Genomic DNA, 22,046 nt, shown 5'->3' with positions numbered 1-22,046 from the left:
AATTCTTTAGTACCTTTATGATTTTAAGAAAGAGACAAAGATGCTACAAGTTAGGCAAATGCACTTGTATTGCTTGTGAGATGAACATCATATATTCTTAGAAAGAAAGGGCTGATGGGCTTTTTGAACTGTGGATCATGAACTGCTTTTACCTTTGTGATTCAGCCTTGTCTGAACCCTTTAAGTCAGTCTCTACTGGAGTCTTCCCTAGAAAGTGGTTATCTTAGGCCACCTATTTCAAGGTTTCTTGTCTCTTCCTTTGGGTATAAAGGGAAGAAATAGAGAGGGAGACAGTAGCTTAGAAAACGGTCTAAGTGTCAAATTTTAAATTGTTGCTATGTCACATGCTATCTCTGAGAACAGGATGTAATAATCTAGAAAATATGAGTTGGGCAAGATCCATGTATAATGAATATTTTATACAGCGAACACTGCTTTCAGTGCATAATTTAGATAGTTTGAAAGAAGTCTTGCATCTGTTGTGATATCTCCACCTCCAGAAAAACCCAGAATGCTTCATTCACAGCACCCAATGGGCTCCTGCCTGGGATCATTAAAAAGCTTTCAAAAAGAAGATGAGAAAACTCCAGTGCAAAGAACAAAAGAGAAAGGAAGAAACCTGAAGCTTTCAGGCACAAACAAATGTACAACATGACAAGTTGAAAGCAATTCTCCTGTCTCGCTTCATAACACTGATTTCCACTGGAGGAAGTCCAGAAGAGAGCTTGGCAAAGCAGGCAATTCCAGCTAAACAAAAGCACAGGCAGGTAACTAAAAAACTCACCAGGGACATCAAGACCAAAAGGGAGAAGGCTTTTTGTTGTTCCCAACCATGGGAAACACTAAAAAACAAACACAAAACAAAACAAAACAAAAAAAAAAAAAAAAAAAAAAACCCAACACAGAAAACAACAGCAACAACTAAATCCCACCCCAAACTATACTTAGTTCTTTTTATTTAGTGATTTTGTTTAGTAAATGGGAATGTAAATCTTTCTGCTAACACAATAAGATTTCATTTGCCTAATAAAGACAGTTGATTCTTCTTAGGGGAATTTGCTAATTTGACAGACCACACAAGCAGCATGTTATGTGCTTGGCAGACACATTCTTTGATTATCAGAGGAATGTTTCTTCTGAAAAAATTCAGAGGAAGAGTGTATTTTTCATCAATGAGCAAGGATTATCTTAGAGGCTGGTAAGATTGCTAGCCCACCAGCACAGAGAGGTTAATATTGGTGGTTAATATATCTAACATGCAGCAACAATTCAACTGACAGGGTAATCCCATGTTGTGGAAGATGAACCTTGCTGTGCAGGTTGAAAACAGGAATTACTTTTCTTTAGAGAAGTGGAAGAAACCATACAGACTGCAGAAGGATGAGCAATTGCTGCAGCCCTAGGAAAGAAATGTTATCTCTTGAAAAACGTATAGAATCCCAGTTTGCAGGCTTGCTGTTATATTACATTCTTAAGCAAGAGAATAAATATTAGAACACTTATTTGAAAAAAAAAAAAAACAAAAAACAAAAAAACAAAACATAGAAAGCTACTATTTTCCATTGTACAGGGTGGGGAGCATGCAGAGGTACCACCCAAGGACACTTCCCCAAATACTCTTTCTCTAAATACAGCTTTTAATAGTCACCTGAAAAGTAAGAGCTCTGCTCACAGGTTTCTCATGTCTCCAAGTAGGGAGTACTCTCTGGACCACCAAAGAGATTCGCCATCACCCTTTTTAACACTCCAATATCGTGCCACAGGGATCTGCCTCATTTTTCCAGCTGAAGTGTACTGAAAATGGAATAACCTTGTCTCAGCTCCACAAAAGAGACTGTTCTCATGCTTGAAGCTGCTTCATTTACCAGTACTTTCCTTCCCTGTTAAACAGCCCTCTGGCAGTGAAGCACGGCTTCCCATTTGTCTGTCCCTCCTCCTGCCCAAACCACAGCGTAAACGTGGCCAAGGCTGTGACTTAAGCTGGGCACTTTTCTCCTTCCTCCTCTCCCTAACTCAATAAAAACCCTATTCATGAAGTCTCCTAATATCTCTGTGAGGTTTCAAGTCTAGAACTGATGAAAAGTACTTCACAGATGCAGTGGGGCCACTGCAGCATTTTGTATACTCCTGCTGGCTCCCAAGGTAGTAGCAAAGAAGTGCTGTAAATTCCTGGCCATTCTGTCAGTTAATCAAAGCCAGAGATCGTTTTGCAGTGGGGTGTAAAACCTTTTGAAGAATTTGGCTAAAACGTGCCCAGCTCAGACAACCATTTGTTGTGTGCTCAGACCATCAATGTGTGGATCCTTGAGTACTGTGCTTCTCTTTCCTTGCCACTCAAATCTCATCCTCACCAGTTCCCAGGCAAGGTTCAGCATCAACATTGTTAACCACAACATGCTGAGGTCAGATCATGCTGCTTAACAAAAACAGAGGGAGCAAGAACAGTGTCTTCAAGCAACAGTGACACAGGAGACAATTTTAAAAGCCCTAATCTCATGTGAGGCAATCAGGAAATAGCAGCTGTACTGCAGATGCTCTCCCTGTTCTTAAACCAGGAGTGAAAAAAAATGTCATCAGCCATTTACTCTGGATGTTGTGATGCTGTACTGGCCAAGCTCAGTTCTGGCAGCCCACATTTCAGAAACTGAGTAGAAACACTGACTCATGAATCCTGTAGCTAAACTGCTGTTATATGAATATGACTGCATGGGGATGCAAGCTGAGCTCTGTATTTTTACCAAAGCATAAGAAATTTTTGTACACTTGTTTGATATTTTCATATATTTAGTATGTTCCTTTGGACTGATTCCACGGCATTTTTTCTAAAATATCTGTCTATAACAGTAGAAAAAAGAATTCATAGTTTATACGTCCCTGACTGGAGCACCATGTTTAAACTTTAAAGTAAATATATCTGACTGAAAGCTGGAAGAGTTACACAGTGTTAGTTTAACCCTTCTGACACAGGACTTGTCTTTAAGTGTGTTTTATCCTTACTTTGAATTCTTTCACGAGCATGGACCTCAGACTGTAGAAACTTGGCTAGTGCTTCATAGTGCTTCCATGAATTCTGGAGAAATGGGGAAAAAAATTCTTTTTTTTGAGACAAAAGAATTAGACTTTAAGTTCCATTTGATTTCTATGTTTATGATGCTTCCTAGAATCCCCTCTGGAGAGTTTAGCCTACTTGTATTTGGCAAAACATAAGTCAAATCTATTTCTGGAGATGTAAGAGTGAAGGATGCTGGAAACAGGGTTCATCTGAATATCATCCCATAAAAAGCTCCAGGCTGAGCCCTCTGCTGGGTGCTGGGACAAAGGGCTGCCTGTCATCCCCTGCCAGGTCTGAGTGTCACCAGAGCAGTGACCTGCAACCCCAAGGATGCAAGATTTCACTGCATCAGCGGAAGAATAGTGCCCCAAAAAGCAGCACAGTCATAGATGCTTCCATGCCACAGGTAGAAGCCACCAAGGCCAGGACATTCCCATCCAGCTTTGCGCATTTTTGTCTGGCTCCAAAATCAGACTTTTCACAACAGGTAACTGTAGAGTTCTCCTGTAGTCAATGGAGAGGGAGAGGCATCTTTGAGGGATCTCCTTGCTGGCATTATTTATTTTAGCTTTTTGCTACCAGTCTGCAGAGTGTTTGCTGCTGGAGAGTGTGACTGTGAGGAGCAGGGGAAGAGAGGCAGATGCTGAGGTTGGTCATGGCCATGGGGCCCCTCAGCTGTCACTCCACTGCAGAGAGAGACAATGCAGCACTGTAGAAATTTCACTGAGCTTGTTCACACCCCAGAATGTTTGTAGATATTTCCAAGATGATTAGGTCTGTCTGGCTTACTGTCTTTTATTTCTTCCATGGAGCTAACTGTTAGCCCAGAACCAGCACCAGCAATTCAACCACCAAACGGGATTTCCCATCCACAGTAAGACCTCTTGTACTGACATCTTTCCTTGTAGTCTTTACTATAACCAAAGAGATAGTATTTCACATGAGTTTAATAATGCTCAGAAAAAAGATAAACACTTTCTTAGAGCACTTGCTCTGTTCATTCCCACTCCTAATAAAAATACATGTACGGAATGCTACAGGCTTGACTACAATGCTTCCTCTACACAGAATGCAAGTTTTAAAAACAGAATCTAAGGGGTTAAAATGAGCTTTGGAAAAAGATTTTGTAAATACTGAACATAAAAGAGGGAAGTATTCAGCTAAAACGCTTGTTCACTGAAAAGATGCTCTTTCCTCAGGTTGATTCCTTTTTTCCTTCAGACAGCACAGGATGAGCTGTAGCCAGGTTTTCTTAAAAAAAAATTTGTAAAGCTGTGTGTTTTGTGCCAGTGAGGTAGGAGAAATTTTTTTAAATTAACACTTTAAAGTTGAATTTCACAACAGTAACATACCTGTAGGCATTTGTGCTGCATGAGTAATTGTGAAAAAGACTAACACATTGTTATAGCAACCAGCATTAAGCAATGACTTCATGAGAGGAGTTGAGTGACATCAGAAAAGCACCTTGAAAGCAGCTGCTTTGCTGTGAAGCTCTGCTGTGGTTTAACCCCAGCCTGGAACTGAGTACCACACAGCCACTCAAGTCCACCCACCCTGGTGGGGAGGAGAATAAAAATAAAGTAAACCTTATGGGTTGACATAAGAATAGTTCAATAATTGAAACAAAATTAAATATACTATTATTAGTAATAACAACAACAACAATAATAATAGTAGTTGTAATGAAAAGAAAATAGAAAGGAAAAAAAGGCCCCAAGAGGCAATGGTACATGCTGCAATTGCTCCCCACCCAGTGAGTGGTGCCCAGCCCATCCCTGAATGGTGATTCCCCTTCCCCTGTGTGTGCACTCAACATGATGTTCTGTGGCTTGGAACAACCCTTTGGCCAGTTTGGTCAGTAGGGTCCCAGACACACTTTTGTGGCTTCCTGTGCACCTCCAAGGCATGACACAGAGAAGTTCCTGACTTAGTGTTTGCACTCAACAACTAAAACATCAGTGTGTATCAACGTTAGCCACAGCACTGCATCAGGAAGAAAGTTAACTCGGTCCCAGCTGAAACCAGCACTGACTCATTTTGCAGGACAGACTGAATCAATTTCTTTTCTCCCAATGCCCTGAAGCTTGAAGGAGCTGTGAGTGCGGGGGAACCTGAGTTTGTGTCTCATGCTCCGTGCAGGGATGAGCACAAGCAGCTGGATAAGCAAGACATGAGCCCCATGGGTTTGGAGGATGCTCTCTTGTCTATCTCATAGCCCACTGAGCACTTCTAAGAAGTAATTTTTTTCACCTAAAACTTTGTTTCCTGTCACTCCTCCAAATTTTCCCTTCAGAACACTTCCTTGGCCCAAAGTTTCTATTTCCCTCAAGCTTCTGTGCAGAGGGTTTCTGCCTTCTTGGCACATAATTACACAAAGCCTTGAAATGCCCAAGGGAAATCAAGGCCTACAAAAGGCAGAAAATATCACTGGGCTTGGGCTGGAGTTGGGATGGCTGTGGTGCTGCTGGAAGAAGTAGCTGATATTGTGAGTGGTATCTGAGGAGCCTCTTATCATTTTCATCCTCATGATGTTTTTTTCAGAAGCAGATTCTATTCCCTTTCAGGCTCCTTCTCTTGTTCTTGTTACCTGAGATGCTTGAGAGTTACTGGGATGAAGGGTTGGGTTTTTTTTTTATATTTACAGATTTTTCATCCTGTTTTTTCTATTTTGTTTCACCCTACAGGGTTAAATAGACACAGGGTGGTGGCTTCTTGTCCCTGTTAATTCTTGCCATCAGTGGGTTGTATGAGACCACCTACCTTACATCTTCTCCCCAAAGGATAGGGAACTAAGGATCCAAGGGTTTGACAAGTGGATGTAGTAGAACACAATCTCCAGTTTTTCTCTTCCCTGGTCTCTTCAGCTCCCTTATCTAACCCACAGTTTTCTATCATCTCAACAGTTTCTTGGTGGTTTCAGTACGTCTTTCTGCTCTTCTGCCTATATATAGGCAAAGAGAAGGTAAACAAGATTTTGATGCTTCAGATGGCAGAGAAACACAGATGTAAGGAATGTAGACTCTAGTGTAAAAAAAAAAAAAGAAAGCTGTTTTAGACACCAGCATATCACTTACGAAAGCCAAAGAAAATTTCTAAAATAGCCATTTCCTTCACTGAAGAACCTGATTTATAGAAATGAGGCTAGCAGTGTAAATTCAGGATGTATTACCAGACAGGCTCCTTCCAGGCATTGCTACATCATTGCATTTCTGAAATGCAACCTGCTGGATGCAGGTGATGAGGAGATCACACAGATGCTGATTGGGTGCATGAGGCAAGTGGGACTAAAGAGTGAGAGGTTGTGAGACATCCCTCAGAGTACAGTAAGACACAGAAATGGCAGAGGGGTCAGTAAGGAGGGTCAGATAACCTAGTCCCAGGTGTGATGCATGGAACTTGGTGGGTGCTGCAAGAGCTTCTAGGGGTGTGCATCAGGCCTTTCTGGTTTTGTACTTGGCTGGAAAGGTTGAACTCATTGCAGGGCGTCTGCTCCTGACGCAATGAAAGGAGACCACCAGAGGCTTTTTGGATTAGCTTCTTTTAGAAACTGAGAAGAGATTCCAGCCCTCCAGGCTCTTTTCCAGAAAAAAATATGATGTTTCATATTTCATTCAAGAAATTAATATGTTTTCATATTTCATTCAAGAGGCTAAACATGAAGAAAGCAAGCACTCCCAGCTGATAATATTAAGAACAGTAACCAAAATGGCCACAAACACTCTACACATCAAAGACACTGTATGAGTCACTAGTAAGTGCTGTAAAGGACTCTGGCTGTGACAGGATCAGAAAGTTAAGTCCCACCATGCTGTGTACACAGTCAGTGACTCAGCCTGCTCTGACTTTAGAGAACCATGGTGTTGAATCTCAGTTTCTGGCCCAGCAATGGCTAATGAACCTCAGCAGAGAAGACAGAAGCAACTAATTATCATGTGGACATATGAGAAAAAGAGGAAGAATATGGGTATCTTAGAAAGATAGGGGTATCTTAAAAAGATAGAGGGGGAAAAGGACTCATTAGCATGCCAAGACATTTATTTTAGTTGTCTGTGTAACAGAAAGAAAAAAAAAACTAGTCTGGCTTTCCTTCTCCTTATGAATGAACTAGCCAGAGGAGGATGAGAGATGCTGTGTCCTTGGACACCCCCTTTTTCCATAGGTACCATATAAATGCCAAGAGAAATGTGAACAGTAGAGTCCCATGTATTTGTTGACTTGTAAAAAGTGAAAATCCCAATCCAAAGCAGTCATAAGAGTCTGAAATCAATTCAGAAAAAGGCAGCATTAGCCTATAATGCTCTGAGTTTTGCCTAAGAAGCTGAGGATAGAAGACAAAACTGATCATTCATTTTGAAGCTCACTTCAAGGCTTGCACTTTTGCCCTTGGCCGGACATAGCAGCTCAAAAGCATAAAAGTAGCTTTCCAATGGAATTCCTTTCTAAATCTGCATTCAGATTGTTCAACTGTTAGTTTCCTGATCCTGAGGGGCTTTTCCCTCTCATCTGCCTCAAATAGAGGTCTCCTACCAGGCAGTGTGGTCACATCTTTGAAGCTGTGCAGTTTCCTTGCTCTTCTTTCTCCCTGCTCTGAGGCAGGGATGATTTCTGGTTCTGCATAAAGATGTATGAAATGAGAGCTCTTCATCTCACCAAGACAAGAAAGGATTTCAGCCTCATACATAGAGTGTTGCATAGAAAAAGGAATTAAAATTCAAACAAAGAGACAACATACATATATATGATGTCTGCATGTATATATACACACATATAGCATATATAGACAGATAGCACATATATAAAGCAAATCTTTAAAGCAAGAGTGGAATCATACCAAGTATTATATAAAGAAATTACCATAATTCTGGAAAAGATCCAATCTAGTCCTCCACAGATTTGAATGTAACAGCAATTTCCATTAAAATGTTAGGCTATCGGTTTCTGATGCCAGGATAGGGAACAAAACCACACCTTTTCCTAATAGACTTACTACCACAAACTGAAATTAATTAATAAGTAAATGTGTATGCCTATTATAAACTGAGCTTTATCACACCAAGTTGTAACAATGTAGTTGGATATTTAATCTACATTAGGCAGCCAATTATAGGTTTGTCTTTCTCATCTCTCTGCAGGTTACTTCAGCACATGGAGGTTATCCCCAAAGTCCAGTCTGGGAGCACCCTACATTCCCTAGCCATCCATAACAAAAGATATAAGCGCTCAGAAAGTGCCTCTAAATACAGTGATTTCAGATAAATCCTAGGCCAAATATATTTTAATTACCTCAGTAGAGAGATGTGAGCCAACTTTACTTTTAATTTCAAGGTGAGGTTTTTATGAAAACTCCCTGAAGAAAGCTCTGTAATAGAAGAATGCAAAAAATGGTTGAAATTCAGAAGAAGAAATGGGTGATGCCATATCTCTACCTGGTCTGCAAAGGGAAAGAAGGATCCTTGTCTATGCTGTATGTGACCTGGCCAGCCATGGGAGAGGTGTGAGCCAGGCACTGACCTGGACATCCAAACTGAGTCAAAACCAGACTCTTTTGAGTCCCACCTGCTGCAGAACAAACCCCTGATCAGGCTGTGGGCACCCAGCATGGGGATCCACCCCACAGCCCCACAGACGTGACTGCAGGCAGGGCTGGACTGTACAGAGATCTCAGGCACTGCATGTCACTGGCCTGATACAGGGCAGGTGAATGCAGACAGCCTCAGAAATGCCTTTGAAATGCTCTACAGACACAGGCAGAGATGGTGCATTCTGGCAGAACTTCAGTTTGGGGAAGATTAACTCACTAGAAGATTGCAGATTTGTGCCACACTTACCTGCAAATCTGCCTTCAGCGAGTCACATGTACACATTTTCCCCCATGAAAAGGAAATCTCATCTGCTTCTGATTGCATCCATGAGACTTGCTGGTCTTCTCTGTTCCTGCTAAGGATCCCTTCAGTTTCCCATTATTGTCTTCCCTGGCCTTACCTCATGCAGTATTTCCCAGCTGCTCACTGTCTTGACATCGTCTTGCCCTTCCAAGCTCTTCCTTTTCTCCTGTTTTCCAGATCTGTCACTGTCCTTTTCTGATTTTCCGTATCTTCCTCCCACACCTTATATTCCCATCTGCAGTCTTCTGCACAAGATTTTACATTTTTTTAGCAACAACTGCTGGCAAACAGTGGTGGTTGCCATTGCCCATGGTAACCATTTGCCCATTTATATGGGCAAATATGACCAGAATCCACACCGCCAGAAGGAATAATACCAGGTCTATCCAATTTTATAGATCTCACAACTGCTCTAGACCAGGGGAACTGCACCTCAACACAGCCAAAGGTTTTCACAACCAGACATGTTGCACTATCACAGAGACTTGACCATGGGAATGTCCTTTGATTTATGTCCAAAATGATAAAGACCTAAATTCACATGTGGAACCTCAGAGAGATGCTATTGTGGTTCACAATTTTTATCACCAATGAACTCTACAAAGATTTCCTGCAGATTAGCTTTCTGTCTAAACACACCAAATCTGTGACCATTAATTTCCCCATAGTTATAACCTTATTGTACTTGTCAAGTAAAATTGAATTTGCACACAAATTTCCTTGCCATTGGGCATGTAGAGTTCAGTTATTAAAATGTACTTTCAAGTTGGGAAAATGTTGTCAGCAGTAAGTCTGTGGCTTTGTACATTGGCAAATATAAATCAAAAAAGTATCCTTGAAAAAAAAAAATTAATTTGCTCCCAAAATGAGAAATGAAGATGCAATTTTGAAAAATCTACAACAGTAATCTGAGGAAAGAGAGATAGAGTGCTTTAAGCAAACCCTTAAAAGAATGATAAAACATATTCAAAAGCCCGTTTTTGCTTCTTTAATATCTTCATGTAAAAGCTTCTGGCTCTAATTAAAGTCTTCATATCACTCAACTAACATCCACTGCTACAAAGTGATAACAAACTTAAATCACAGGACTGGTCTTTTGAAAATGAAGAATTCTGGTCTTGGAGATAATTAAATCTTAATCGATTGAGACCTTGTCTGATCATTGTCTAAGATCTTTCTGTCACATCCTAATCACAATATACTTCTTGACTGTCCTAGCACAAGACTCTGAACACTGCTCAATCATTTAGGCCAGAATGAGAACAATTTTTCAGATGTAGCTTTAATTGGATTAAGGGCACTGTCAAGCTTGGCTTCTCATAACCTCTTATTTTGGCTTCTTAAGCCTACTGCTCATGCCATGAAAAGTCTGTTTTTTCCTGAAGGTAAGACTCTGCCCAGTGTTTGATCTTGTGGAGGGCTTCAAATGGACTGTGGTCCTGCAGATTTCAGCAAGCAGATGGAAGGCAAGGATGCATCCCACTAGGGTCTCAAGGGATGCAGGCAAAAATACGTGGCACACTAAGTGGGACAGAAGTGTGCTCCTGTGAAGGGATTAATGACTGTCAGGTTGACAGGATGCAGAGAGAACTGAACACCAGCTCTGAGTGAGAGTGATATGTTAATGGAAGTAAAGTGAATGCTGGCATGTGCCTCAGTAGAGAAAGACAGCACATCCTGTGAAACAGTTCTGATCAAATGAAAGCTAAATGCCAAACATAAGGTGCCTACATTTTAACACCAAAATGTAGCTGGATCTCCCTCTCTGTTCTTCTTAGTTAACTGCTCTTCATCAAACCAGGAAAACAGGTTACACTTATCCACATGGCCAAATACAGGATCAGTTTCTAATATTAAATAATGAAATTTAAGATTTAAGACAGATCTAGTTAATGCCAACAAAAACCATCAGAGGTAACAGACTGTATTCTGAATTTCCCATAACCTGATGTGGTTCACACATCTCAGTGAGTAAAGGGAATAATAAATTTAGCAGTTTGCCTCTGTTATTTCTTAAGTTACCTTCCTATTTCTTTCATTGGTTCCTCCACATATCAATATAAAATATTTTTAATGCAACACCTTTCATAATTTTAGTGTCATTTCTCTATAAAACTAGTGAGCAATTACAAATTCTTCAAAATTTTTCCTATGGGTTAGCAACAGTGCTAGAGCAGGACTCTCATTCAAAAGAAGGATCTGTTGAAAAATTACAAAAATTACATTGAGACCAGAGGTTTCACGAGTAAAAAGCATGAAATAAAGCACCCCATTCTCCAAAGTTCTCATCGGTTCCAATGTCCTTTTATTACACTCTCCTGGGGGCAATTTTAAAAATAATTTTTGTTATTGATCAGGGAAAGCATCCACCTTATCTCCTGAGCATGCAGTCTTCTGGTTCAGGGGAAACATGATCAAATGCACCACAGAGGTGAAAGGAACAAAAAAATTTTGGGGGCTCCAGACAGGTCCCCATTATGCGGCCAAGTGTGGCTTGGTGCAAAGAGCAGAAACTGAGGGAGGCACAGCCCCAGGGCAAACTCGGGAGTTTAATCCATGGCTCTCAAACCCTGGCTCAGCAACCCCTCTCCGTTAGATCTATCTAGCTAATGGCTAAAAGAATTAGTGTTGCAGAAAGTGAAAAACTCACCACTTCTGAACTGTAGCAGCAGTAGGTGCAATGACAAAACTTCTTCATGTCCAGTGAGAGGGATTTCCCATTTTTTCTTTATAAAGTCCTACTTAAAGAGCTTTTCTCTTTATGAATTTCAGTGTAGATATGGAGTGAGGACAGAGCTGCCTGGACTGCAGGAGACACAAGCTGTGAGATGGCACCTGCTGTGATCTGTGTGGTAAAACTCTTTCCTCTTCCATTTGATGCAGGATAACATGGATCACCCCATGACTGGATTCCTCAGGACAGATCAAGAGGCTTGGAGAGTCTGGGCTTCATTTCTTTGACATGTTTTTCCCCATCTGGGCTGGATAGTACAGCTCTGGCCTTGGGATGCCTGCATGCTCCTCTGTTTCCCTCCTGGAGCATCTCATCAGCATTTGGTTATCATTCAGTGTGTTCACTGCCCTGTCCATCAATGCTGGCAAAGTCACACTTCCTAATGCTAACTGTCTAGGAGGTTCTTCCCTCCACTGTGTTTCCTGAACATGTCCTCACACAGATCTGCCAGTGATCCTGTGCTGCAGAAACAGATGGACACAAACTGCTGCACCCAACAGCTACACAACTGAACTTCACTTCATTCCACGGCAAAAAATGCATCAACTTTAATTCCTGACTGTGAGCTCCTGGCCAGCACTGTCAGCACCCATACCCACAGCAGGGAGCAGCCCCTACCAACAGCAAGCCAGTGCCTGGGGGCTCAGTACAGGCACTTGAAGCATCATAGCATAAATAAACTATGGGTGAGATGAAGGGAAAAATAGTCAAATAATTTCCTGTTGTGTAATTACAATAAAAATAGCTAATCCTGAGTGAAGCTATTGCTTCATTCTTGTATCCATGGCAACAGAAATGGAGGCTGGTAGCCTGGCTGCAGATGAACACAGCGTTCTCCATGCCAGCCTGGCCAGAGTTCCTGCAGGCAGGGGAGGAAGGGATGCTCTGCCCTGTGCTGAGAGGGACCAGTGGCAGGGAAACACAGATCCACGCTCAGCAATCTCTGCACAAGCCCATTACACTTTCAGAGCATCCTGCTCTGCTCCCTGGGCCTTTTCCAAAGGCAAGCATAGGGGATCATGGAGAAATGTACAGAGCACGGTGTTCTTTGGCCCAAGTGAAGGCAGAGGGCCTGAGCTCACAGTCAGGAATCAGCACAAATTAAATGACAGGTCACCAGCTGAAGTGGATCAATACTTCTCCCTGGGAAGCAACAGGTTTCAGTGCTTGCCTCAGGTGCTAACTGAAGTCAGCTGGGGCAGTTTGCATTCTGATAATCTGTGAATTGCCTATTGACATGGAACATGGATATGTTTGCTCTTCCTCTGTGAAATTTTATAAAGTCACTGAGTGCCAGTGAGCAGCAGGTCAGTATCCCCATTCTGGATAGTATCCTCATGTTGTCAGTATCTCTCTTTTGGACAGTATCCTCATTTCACCTCCAGTGAGTCTGTTGAGATTATGTTGATGAGCCCATTAAAATTATCTGGAAAATAGTAACTACCACACATCATAGCATACCTTCACACAACCACACATAAAAGCATACCACACACAAAAGCATACCTTCAATTCCCAATTGGAAAATATCCCTTATTTCAAGTTCTCTTGCCCTGTCTAATGTTTATTTTACAAGTTTAAGTGCAAGAGATCAGGACTTGGATACAAATTTCAAATGTCATGTCCAGGTGAATAGAGGTCACAAGTACTGTATCCCAGTCACATCTATGTTTATTTGCATGTTCTCAATTCCTGCTTATAATTAATTGCTGATCATGAAATTCTTCTTCATTAAATGGATATTAAATTTGATTATTGTAATCAGTCTTCATTTGATATTAATGTTCCTTTAAGTACAGTGAATTGCACTGCATTTTTATTGGAAAACCATATAATACAAAATCTTATGTGTTCCACTGATAACAGACCAGAAACACAAAGTTCTTGCAACTTTAAGTATGAAGAAGCATCTTTTCTAATCAAAGTACTGGGAGTAATGAAAAAGCCTTTGTAACATAATATCATAAGCATTCTGAAAATTGTGAACACTGAGCTGCTGGGAAAAAGAAAAACACTTTACTATGTTTTTCAGGTCATGGGAAGATGGGTGAATGGCCTCCTTTAAAGAGGTAACCATATACAGAATACAGGATCACCTCTTGGAGAAAAATAGCTGAGCAAAGCAGGATGTAACAATCTGTGTTATATAATACTGTACATTTTTTCTGTATGTGAGTCTTTGTAGTTGTTGGGGTTTTTTTCCAATCTGGGCAATATTTGACTGAGATGCCATCTTCAGTGGATGGCATTTCTACGGGGATTTTTATTCATTACAAGAAACTAAGGTAGGGGGGAAAAAAGGTTTCAATACTGTTTTTACCCAGGTGAAGGCCACACAAAATGATGGAAGGAATCAAGTCTCCATTTGATGCTTTGGTTCAACTAGATTTCTGTAGCATGGCTTTTGTAGGCAGCAGAGAATCACTCTGTAAAGAAGAGTTAGACTTCTGTTGCTGTCCTGATACATGCAAACATGAATTAAAGCTTTTTTCTTAAATATCCTCTATGCACATTAGTGAAAAACTCAGTCCATGCTCAGGACATTGTCTGTTTTGGAGGGTGACTGGAATGACTTGGCTTGCACCTGTACTGCTGACTCTGCTATCCCCAGCACCCACCCTGTGCAGAGGCACAGATCCTGCTCAGCCACCCTCTGGCAGCATCCTGCCCTACAGCTGCATCAGGGATGGGCCAGCAATCCCACAGAATGGACAGACATGTGCCAGCACTGCCCAGTTCCTCATCTTGTTTCATTTACTGGGAGGGAAATAACTTTTGTCGCTGAGAGGCAGCTTAGTTTCTCCCAGAGCTGCTCATCTGAAGGTTAACAGAAAGCTTTCAGTGTCACACTGGTGCTCAGGGTTAATCCATCAGGCACTATCTGCAGTTGATCTGAATCACTGGTGTGACTGGAAGAAGCAGTGATGGAAGGGAAAGGGAAAGACTGCTGGGTGGTCCGCACTCAAAAAAAATGGCCTCTGGATCCCAAGAACATTTAAATGAAAAATCTCCTGTTTTCATCAATATCTGATACATTTATGGACAGCAGCCTTGTGCTCCTCCAAAGCCCTTTGCAAACCCTGTTACTGTGTTCCTCTCACCTAGAGTTTCTGCAGTCTCCACCTCTCCTTCACTGCCACTTCAAGCATTTTCAGCCAGTTTTAGCATTTTTAGTGTCCTTTGCCAGGGAGTCTTCTCTACTTTTCTTCTGCCAAAACCAGCCACATTCCCCTTAGTAAATTGAATAATGGTAGGAAGGTCACAGCTGCAGGTCTGTCCATCATGCCAAGCAATTCCTATGAAGTGTTCATGGGTTGGCACAGGAGGATATTCTGGTGTTACTTCCAGCAGGTGGTTTCAGCGCAGCTTCTGTTTTAGTGCAGTGCCTGTTTTGAAGCAGAGGAGAGCATGACATGACTGACATGGCCAGGCCATGCTGTGCTATTACACTCCCTGCTCCAAGACTGGCTCTGCTCCTCTCCAGACTCAGGGCTAGTCTGTTCCAGCATGGCACAGCAAGCTAAGCTGGTCCTGGCACCATTTATTGTCTCAGATACAGGCTAATAAGCAGATAAAACATACGGGATCTCAGTGTAATAGTAGTTGGGGTATTAAATTTTTGCTGCAAAACTTTAGGGCCTCAGTTATTGCCAATCTATTCCCTTAATGTGCTTATTCTCAATTTGGACTCAGTGGTGCAAGCTCTCTATTCCATTACAATGGAAAGGAAATGTTTCCTTATCAGCACTGGGAATGCTGTGGGTACAGGGTAAGAGCAGGTTGAATTGTGACCCCTGAATTGTGAGACAGGCGTTGCTGAGGGTGATGAGCCGTTGGGGAAGAAGCAGCTTCACCATTTGGACAGCAGCAGCACTGTGCCACAGCAGGTGCCACTCCGTGTCCTGCAAGGCCACAGCTGTGCTGTGGGAACAGCTGGCACCACTGCACCAGGAGCTCTGCAGTGAGCATGGGCAGCTCTCCTGTCACCCAGCTCCAGCATGTTATCGTTACATTGTAAGGGCTCCATATTGCCACAGTTTTGTACCTCCTTGATGTTTCTTGCAGGCAGCTCCTCCAGGCCCTGACTCTTCCTTGTCCTCACAGCAGCCAACTGACTCCAGTTCCCTTCAGCCAACCAATCCACTTTTATAACACTCTTCTCATTGGCTACAGGTGCAGCCTGTTAACATCAGGCCTGCTCCTAATCCTTAATAATTGGCTCAGCTGCAACTCTTTAGGGGATACCTTTATTTACTTATGTTCTATGCCCCTACACCAGCACAGCACAGATTGTGGGCAACACCTGAGCAACATTACTGGGGTTTTCCTACAGAAAGAATGGTGGAGGAAATAAATATTTTCTCATTATTTTCAAATATTTTCTTTGACATTTTTTAGTTTGTCTTTCAAAACAAGACCCAGAAAAAATATTGATCAGAAGCAATTTCTGAAATTTTCTCCTATGAGTTCTCTTTAACAAATGCTGCTTTAATCCTTATTTTCCTGGAACAAAACAAAATATATTGCTACAGAAACAAAAAATAAAGTGTTATTAGTCTTGCTCTGTCTGCTATAGTAGCAAAGGGCCATGGTTTAGTGAGCCAGAATGGGATGCAGGAGAGCTATGTTTGCACAGCCCTGTGAGAGGATTGCACAAGGTTTAATCTTGCTTTTTGAAGCTGAAACCTCTCCTGTGCAGCCCAGGTGGGCTGTGATGTAAGAGCAAGGGCAATTCTCATAGAAGACACTACAGGGTTGGGAGGATTAATGGTCCCAGGCAGCTTGTGAAGAATCCACTGTTTGTACACACTGGGGCTCTGCCAAGCCACATTCACAAGGACGGTACATTTTCAGAGACTTCTTGCTTAAAACAATTCAATTTATTTTCATCTTTGGAGCCTGTTTGTGTTAAAACCCCTTCCACCCAGCACAACACTGGCAGAGAACTGGACACAATAGGAAGCAAAACCTGGTGGTGTCAGAGACCTAGAGTCACAATTGTAAGTAAAATTAGTAAAGAATTCAGAGGCAGCAACAACATGGCAATACAGAATCTGGAAATTCATACTTTTATCTAAAGCTCTAGCATCTGATTGATCTCACAGATTCAGAAAGACTTAAGAATTTCACACATGACATTTTTACATTATTAATGGACTGCATCCAGGATTCCCTGTTTGGGGCTGGCAAAGGGGAGTGTAATGTTGTGGCTGCTTTTAAAGAGATCCCACATACCTTCTGAGGGAAATAAAATTGCATTATTAGCTCCCAAAAGAAATATGTTATTGAATAGATTTTTTAAAGTTTTCCAGGTTTCTGTAAAATTATCTATAATGTCAAATCTAAATAAACATCAATTTCCTGGGGATGTTTTTGTTAGGGTGCAACTTCTTTTCTTTTGTACAGGTTATAGGAGTAGCTATCCCTACCCACAAAACCATTGTTATTGTAGCTGAACAAATTACTGCAGTGCATAATTTATGTTGTGTATTTATTTATTTCCGTTTGTGAATCATCTAGCTATAATTTTTAAAGTTAGCTCTGTTGTTTTCATATTGTTGTTATCATATTTCTAGAGTCTCATACCTCTTGGGTGGTTTTCTTACAGCAGTGTTGTTCCTGCTTCTCCATCAGGGCTCCTCCCAGGCTCTCTCTGGCTGCCCCACCCTCTTTTATCCCAGCTACCTCCACGGGCTACAGCTGCCGCCCAATTAAGGACATCACAGCTGCAGCCCATTTACAATAACTAGAATTGGGGCAGGGTCACTTATACAATACAGAGATTTTTAATGCAATACATATATTTACTCAGGCCCCTATAAGCTCTTTGCATTGTTTTAGCATTTTAAAATTATTGCATTTCCCCTTGTGACTGACTGAGTGGTTGCTCAGGGTTAGAAGTGGGTATGTGAATTCAGTGAGTAAGCACCCAACATCACTTTTACTCCCAGACTAGGAAATCTCACTTGCAGCATGACCTTAACCTACATAAATAATGTGTTTGGTACCTTCAAGGTGATCCAGTTCGAGATGAAGTGTGACAAGTTAGGGATGCTTTAAAATAGTTCCCTTTCCCATTTACTTGATGTATTTTTGAGCACAGCAGTCAGCAGAGCATTGCATTTAAAATAATGGAGATGCAGGAGACTCCAACACGCCAATTTCAGTTTCAGAAAGCAGCAGTGGCCCCTCTCTCTCCAGATCCCCTTGGCATCACTGTGTCATCACCATTGCCCTGAGGATGGTGGATGTGTCTGGGGCACATTGGAGGCTGTAGAGACAGAAGGTTTGCAAGTCTAAGGCTGTGGATCCTAAGGAGCTTATGGCTAACCCAGAAAAATAAAAAGCCACAAATACACAAAGAGAGACAGAAGCACAACAGGATGAGGGATTCAGCCACAGACATGTGGTGAGCTGGAAGCAGAGGTTAATGCAGGGTCTGCGTCTCATGCATGCTATCCTTGGGGATCAGCCATATTCTCTTTATGGACTGAAAGCACTCAGTTGTGCCACATCAAGTTATTTTTCCAGTAGAAAGGCTGGAAATAACCCACATAGAATCAGTGATATGGGTGGGACAGTAATATTCCTCATTACCACCACCTACAGAAACAGGTACATCTCAAGAGCCTTCTCAAGATCATCACATCCCTGCAACTTCTGTGTATGCCTTCAGATGTGTTTTATCAGCTCCTCTCCTGGGATGTTTTTTCTGACTTGAATGAGACCTTAGGTCATATCTGCTACTTGAAATAAACCTAACCAAAAATATATTTGGGATGGCTGTCAAGACAGTTTCTCAAAAAATGTGAGCTCTGTGCAACCTCTTCCCTATGAAATAATTTCCTCCAAAAAAAAAAAAAAAAAAAAAAAAAAAGACAGGTTTGAAATTGTAAAAATGCTGTACTGCTGCCCCTTTTCAGTCAGTTCAGAGCCATGGGATAAGGTACAGGAAGAGCTTTGTCACATCTGAGGGTGCAGGACTGAGTGATGAGTGATGTGTAGCTCTCAGGAACGTGGCTCTGTTTCGATGATGGCTCTTACTGCAACAAGCTGGGGGTGGGTTGGTGCGTGTCCTCCTGCAGTCATTTCCTCAGCCAGTGCTTGTTCCATGTCCTCAGTCTTTCCAGGGGCTCAGAGACCACATGCTGAACAATTTGTCAAGGTCTCCACTGGGCCTCTCTCTTTGTACTCTCCTCTTTGCTCTTTCAAACCCTGAGAATCATTCCAGACCCAAGGGACCATCAGCCAATGCGGAGGAGTCTCCCTCTAATCATAGCTTCAGAAAATGTCTTTGCTAATACTCTTCAGAAATGATAAATCCCCATAAATCCTTTTCCAGTCCTGTACACCCATCAGCAGTGTCTGTACTAGTCTTCCCTAACTCCTGGCTGAACATTTTCCTTCTGTGCTCTCTGCTACCTCAGGGACACCTCCCTCCTCACTGGCATGAGCTGCACTTGGAGAAGGACCCTTCTCCCACCCCAGAGCCACACCTTGCCCTGGGACCCAGGGAAGAGGATGGGCACAGGCTGCTCCAGCCCTCCAGGCAGATGCTGCCTCAGGAAACATCCAAAGAGAAGGGCTGGCTCCCCCAGCCTCATAGGCAGCCAAGAAATGAAAAGTTTGCTACAGTCTCCAGCTACCAGCTTCTACTGGGAGGTTATTGGAAGCTTGGAGCTTAGAAGCCTTAGTACATTTATAGATGCTTCCACAGAAAAGTGTAAATTTACATGGTTTAGGAGCAGAAGGAATCCCTGCCCTAATATCTGCAACTTCATCCACAGACACAACTGTCTTCTTCTGCCATGGCTGCAAACTACAGAGCATTCAGTATACAAGTGAAGGGCTCAGAGACCCTCTGAAGGTGGGCATAATACCTCCAAAATCATAACTTCAAAGCTTCTAAAGCAGGAGGCAGTCCTGGAGCTGCTCCTTCCAGACAGACCATGCCAGGAGGGCAGTTACAGGCCATACTATGCATGTAGGAAGGTCTCCAGGGTCTGAGATTGTAGGCTTGAAATAACAGCAGTAGATTTTAACAGCCTACAGATGTTTTGAAACATGATAAGTCATATTTCAGTCAATTTGAGGGACATTGCAAAGCAAGCCTGATTCCACAGGACCCAGAGGGACTACACCAGTGAAATCCCAAAATACCTATCAAAGAGTTTGACTTAAGTATGCCTTTCTGCAGTTTCTGGCTAATGTGCCTCTTCAGACTTTCACAAAGACAGTGACATTACATTGAAAGGTTCAAGGCAGAATTTAAAACATCACCAACTATCCAATATATAAGACTAAGCATTTAACAGATGCTGATGAATAGTTCTGTACACATCAATTACTGTTTTTAATAGCATCCATCATCCTCAGCAGTCCCAGTAGAAAAGCAGGAATGTTCTCTCTAATGCTGATCATAATTGTACCAGTCATAGAGAGTGACAGGGCTGCTGTGAGCCTGTACTGGTGGAGGACACCATTAATTATCACAGTGGAAGGAGGAATGATTTACCTTTGTCACAAAAACAGACCTCAGTGGTTGTTAACTCAGCAAAAGAAAAAGTACTGAGATGTGGTAATTTGTCATATTGGAATGAATCTGGAAGGGAGGAGAGTGTTTTGAAATTTAGGAAACAAAAAATATTAGATTATTTGCCAGATCAGATTGGTCTGACACTAAGGACATTGATAATAATATATGCCTCTGTAGTGCTAAAGAAAGATGTTAGAAACATCCCTGAATAACCCAGAGGCTTACAGGATCATGTCTTGTCGTTATTTGCATGGCAAGGGCACATTGAACCTTTTTTTTAAATGTTTCCACACTAATTTAATATTTCACATTTAGATTTGGCATTCTGTGGGCCACAAAATACAAAAAAATAACAGGAGTCAGGAATGCTTTGATCATGTTTCTGAGTGGTCAAACCTGTTTCAGCATGTTTCTGGTAGGCTGTGACCTGATAACATCCCAATTCCCTTTCCTGGGCAATGCAATATAAAGGATAACAGAAGAAAAATAACAGGATAAACACAATCAGCCTGATCCTCCTCTCAGCTTGCTGTCTGGATTACTGCAAGAAAGGACTTCCCTGGAGAAGAAGCTGCAGGCAATAAAATTCTTGTTATTCTAGCAGGCTAAGCTTTGGGAAGGAAGATGTTTGCTCATCCAGCTGTGGGGTGATAGAACTTGTTCCCATTATTTTTGTTTTCCCTGATAATTCCACAGTTGGTATCAAAGTGAGGATTTGAAGGCTGAATTTTGATACAGCTCTCCTTGGAAATTCAAACAACTGAGGTGGTTTAGCAAGATCTCAAATTGTACGAGGTTGAATCAGAACAAATCAGGGAAATAACATCTGGGACTTCCATCCAACTGCTGCTGTTGGTTCCTGGGAGCATTTCATAGAAGTGCAGAATGGTTTGGGTAGAAAAGGACCTTAAAGATCATCCAGTTCTCAGCCCAGCTACCACAGGCATGGACAGCTTCCACTAGACCAGGATGCTCAGAGCCCCATCCAACCTGACTTTGAACATTCCAGGGATGGGACATCTACAGCTTCTTTGGGCAACCTGTTTCAGTGCTTCACTTTGGGAATTGTTTGGTTAGGAGACAAGTATTTCTAGTAAAAATTCCCTCTATTTCTGCAGATTCTAAGAGTTTCCCAAATAGCAGTATTCAAAATGGGAAGTGAAAACTGTTTCAGGAGATTCCTGTGTAAGATGGTGGCCAGCGGCATGAGGTTGGGAATGTTCAATCATTAGAAAATTAGTCCATCTACACTCTTCCAAAGGTTTAGAACATATTAGTAAAGATATATTCTGGTTTGATATATAGGGACTTAGCTAAAAAGTAGCTTAATTCACCTACTGCTCAGTCAATTAGTTGCAAGTCCATTTAGAGAGACTATCTCAGTTAGAAACTTACGTGGGGTATAAAGCAAGGGCTGAAGAGGAGTGGAGCTCACAAAACACACTATGTCCAAAGTGAAAAATTAGAGCTGGCATGACAAAAATAAATCTGAACATTACCAAATTAATTATGCGGCGAAAGAGTTTGTGTTATTATCTCTATTTGTATTTGTTTGTACTATTATATCTATATCTCTATTGTTTTATTATCTCTGGATCATCTGTTAGCTCCAAAATGCAACAATGTGCTGGGACCTCTGGATTTCCAATCAAGCAAACTACATTTACATAATCCTCAGTATCTGTTGGAGAGATTATTGCTTGAAAGATATGCAAGAGGAATTGTAACCCAGGTAAAATGGGACTAGTGCCATTGTACACCAAACTGCTCAGTGCTCTGTGGTTGGATAATAAGGATACACCAAGCTGGATCAAAATTGTGTTGGTTTGTTAACCTTAA

Source organism: Zonotrichia albicollis, chromosome 3 (assembly GCF_047830755.1).
Source record: "Zonotrichia albicollis isolate bZonAlb1 chromosome 3, bZonAlb1.hap1, whole genome shotgun sequence".
Classification (NCBI taxonomy): domain Eukaryota; kingdom Metazoa; phylum Chordata; class Aves; order Passeriformes; family Passerellidae; genus Zonotrichia; species Zonotrichia albicollis.
This window is presented reverse-complemented; position numbering follows the sequence as displayed.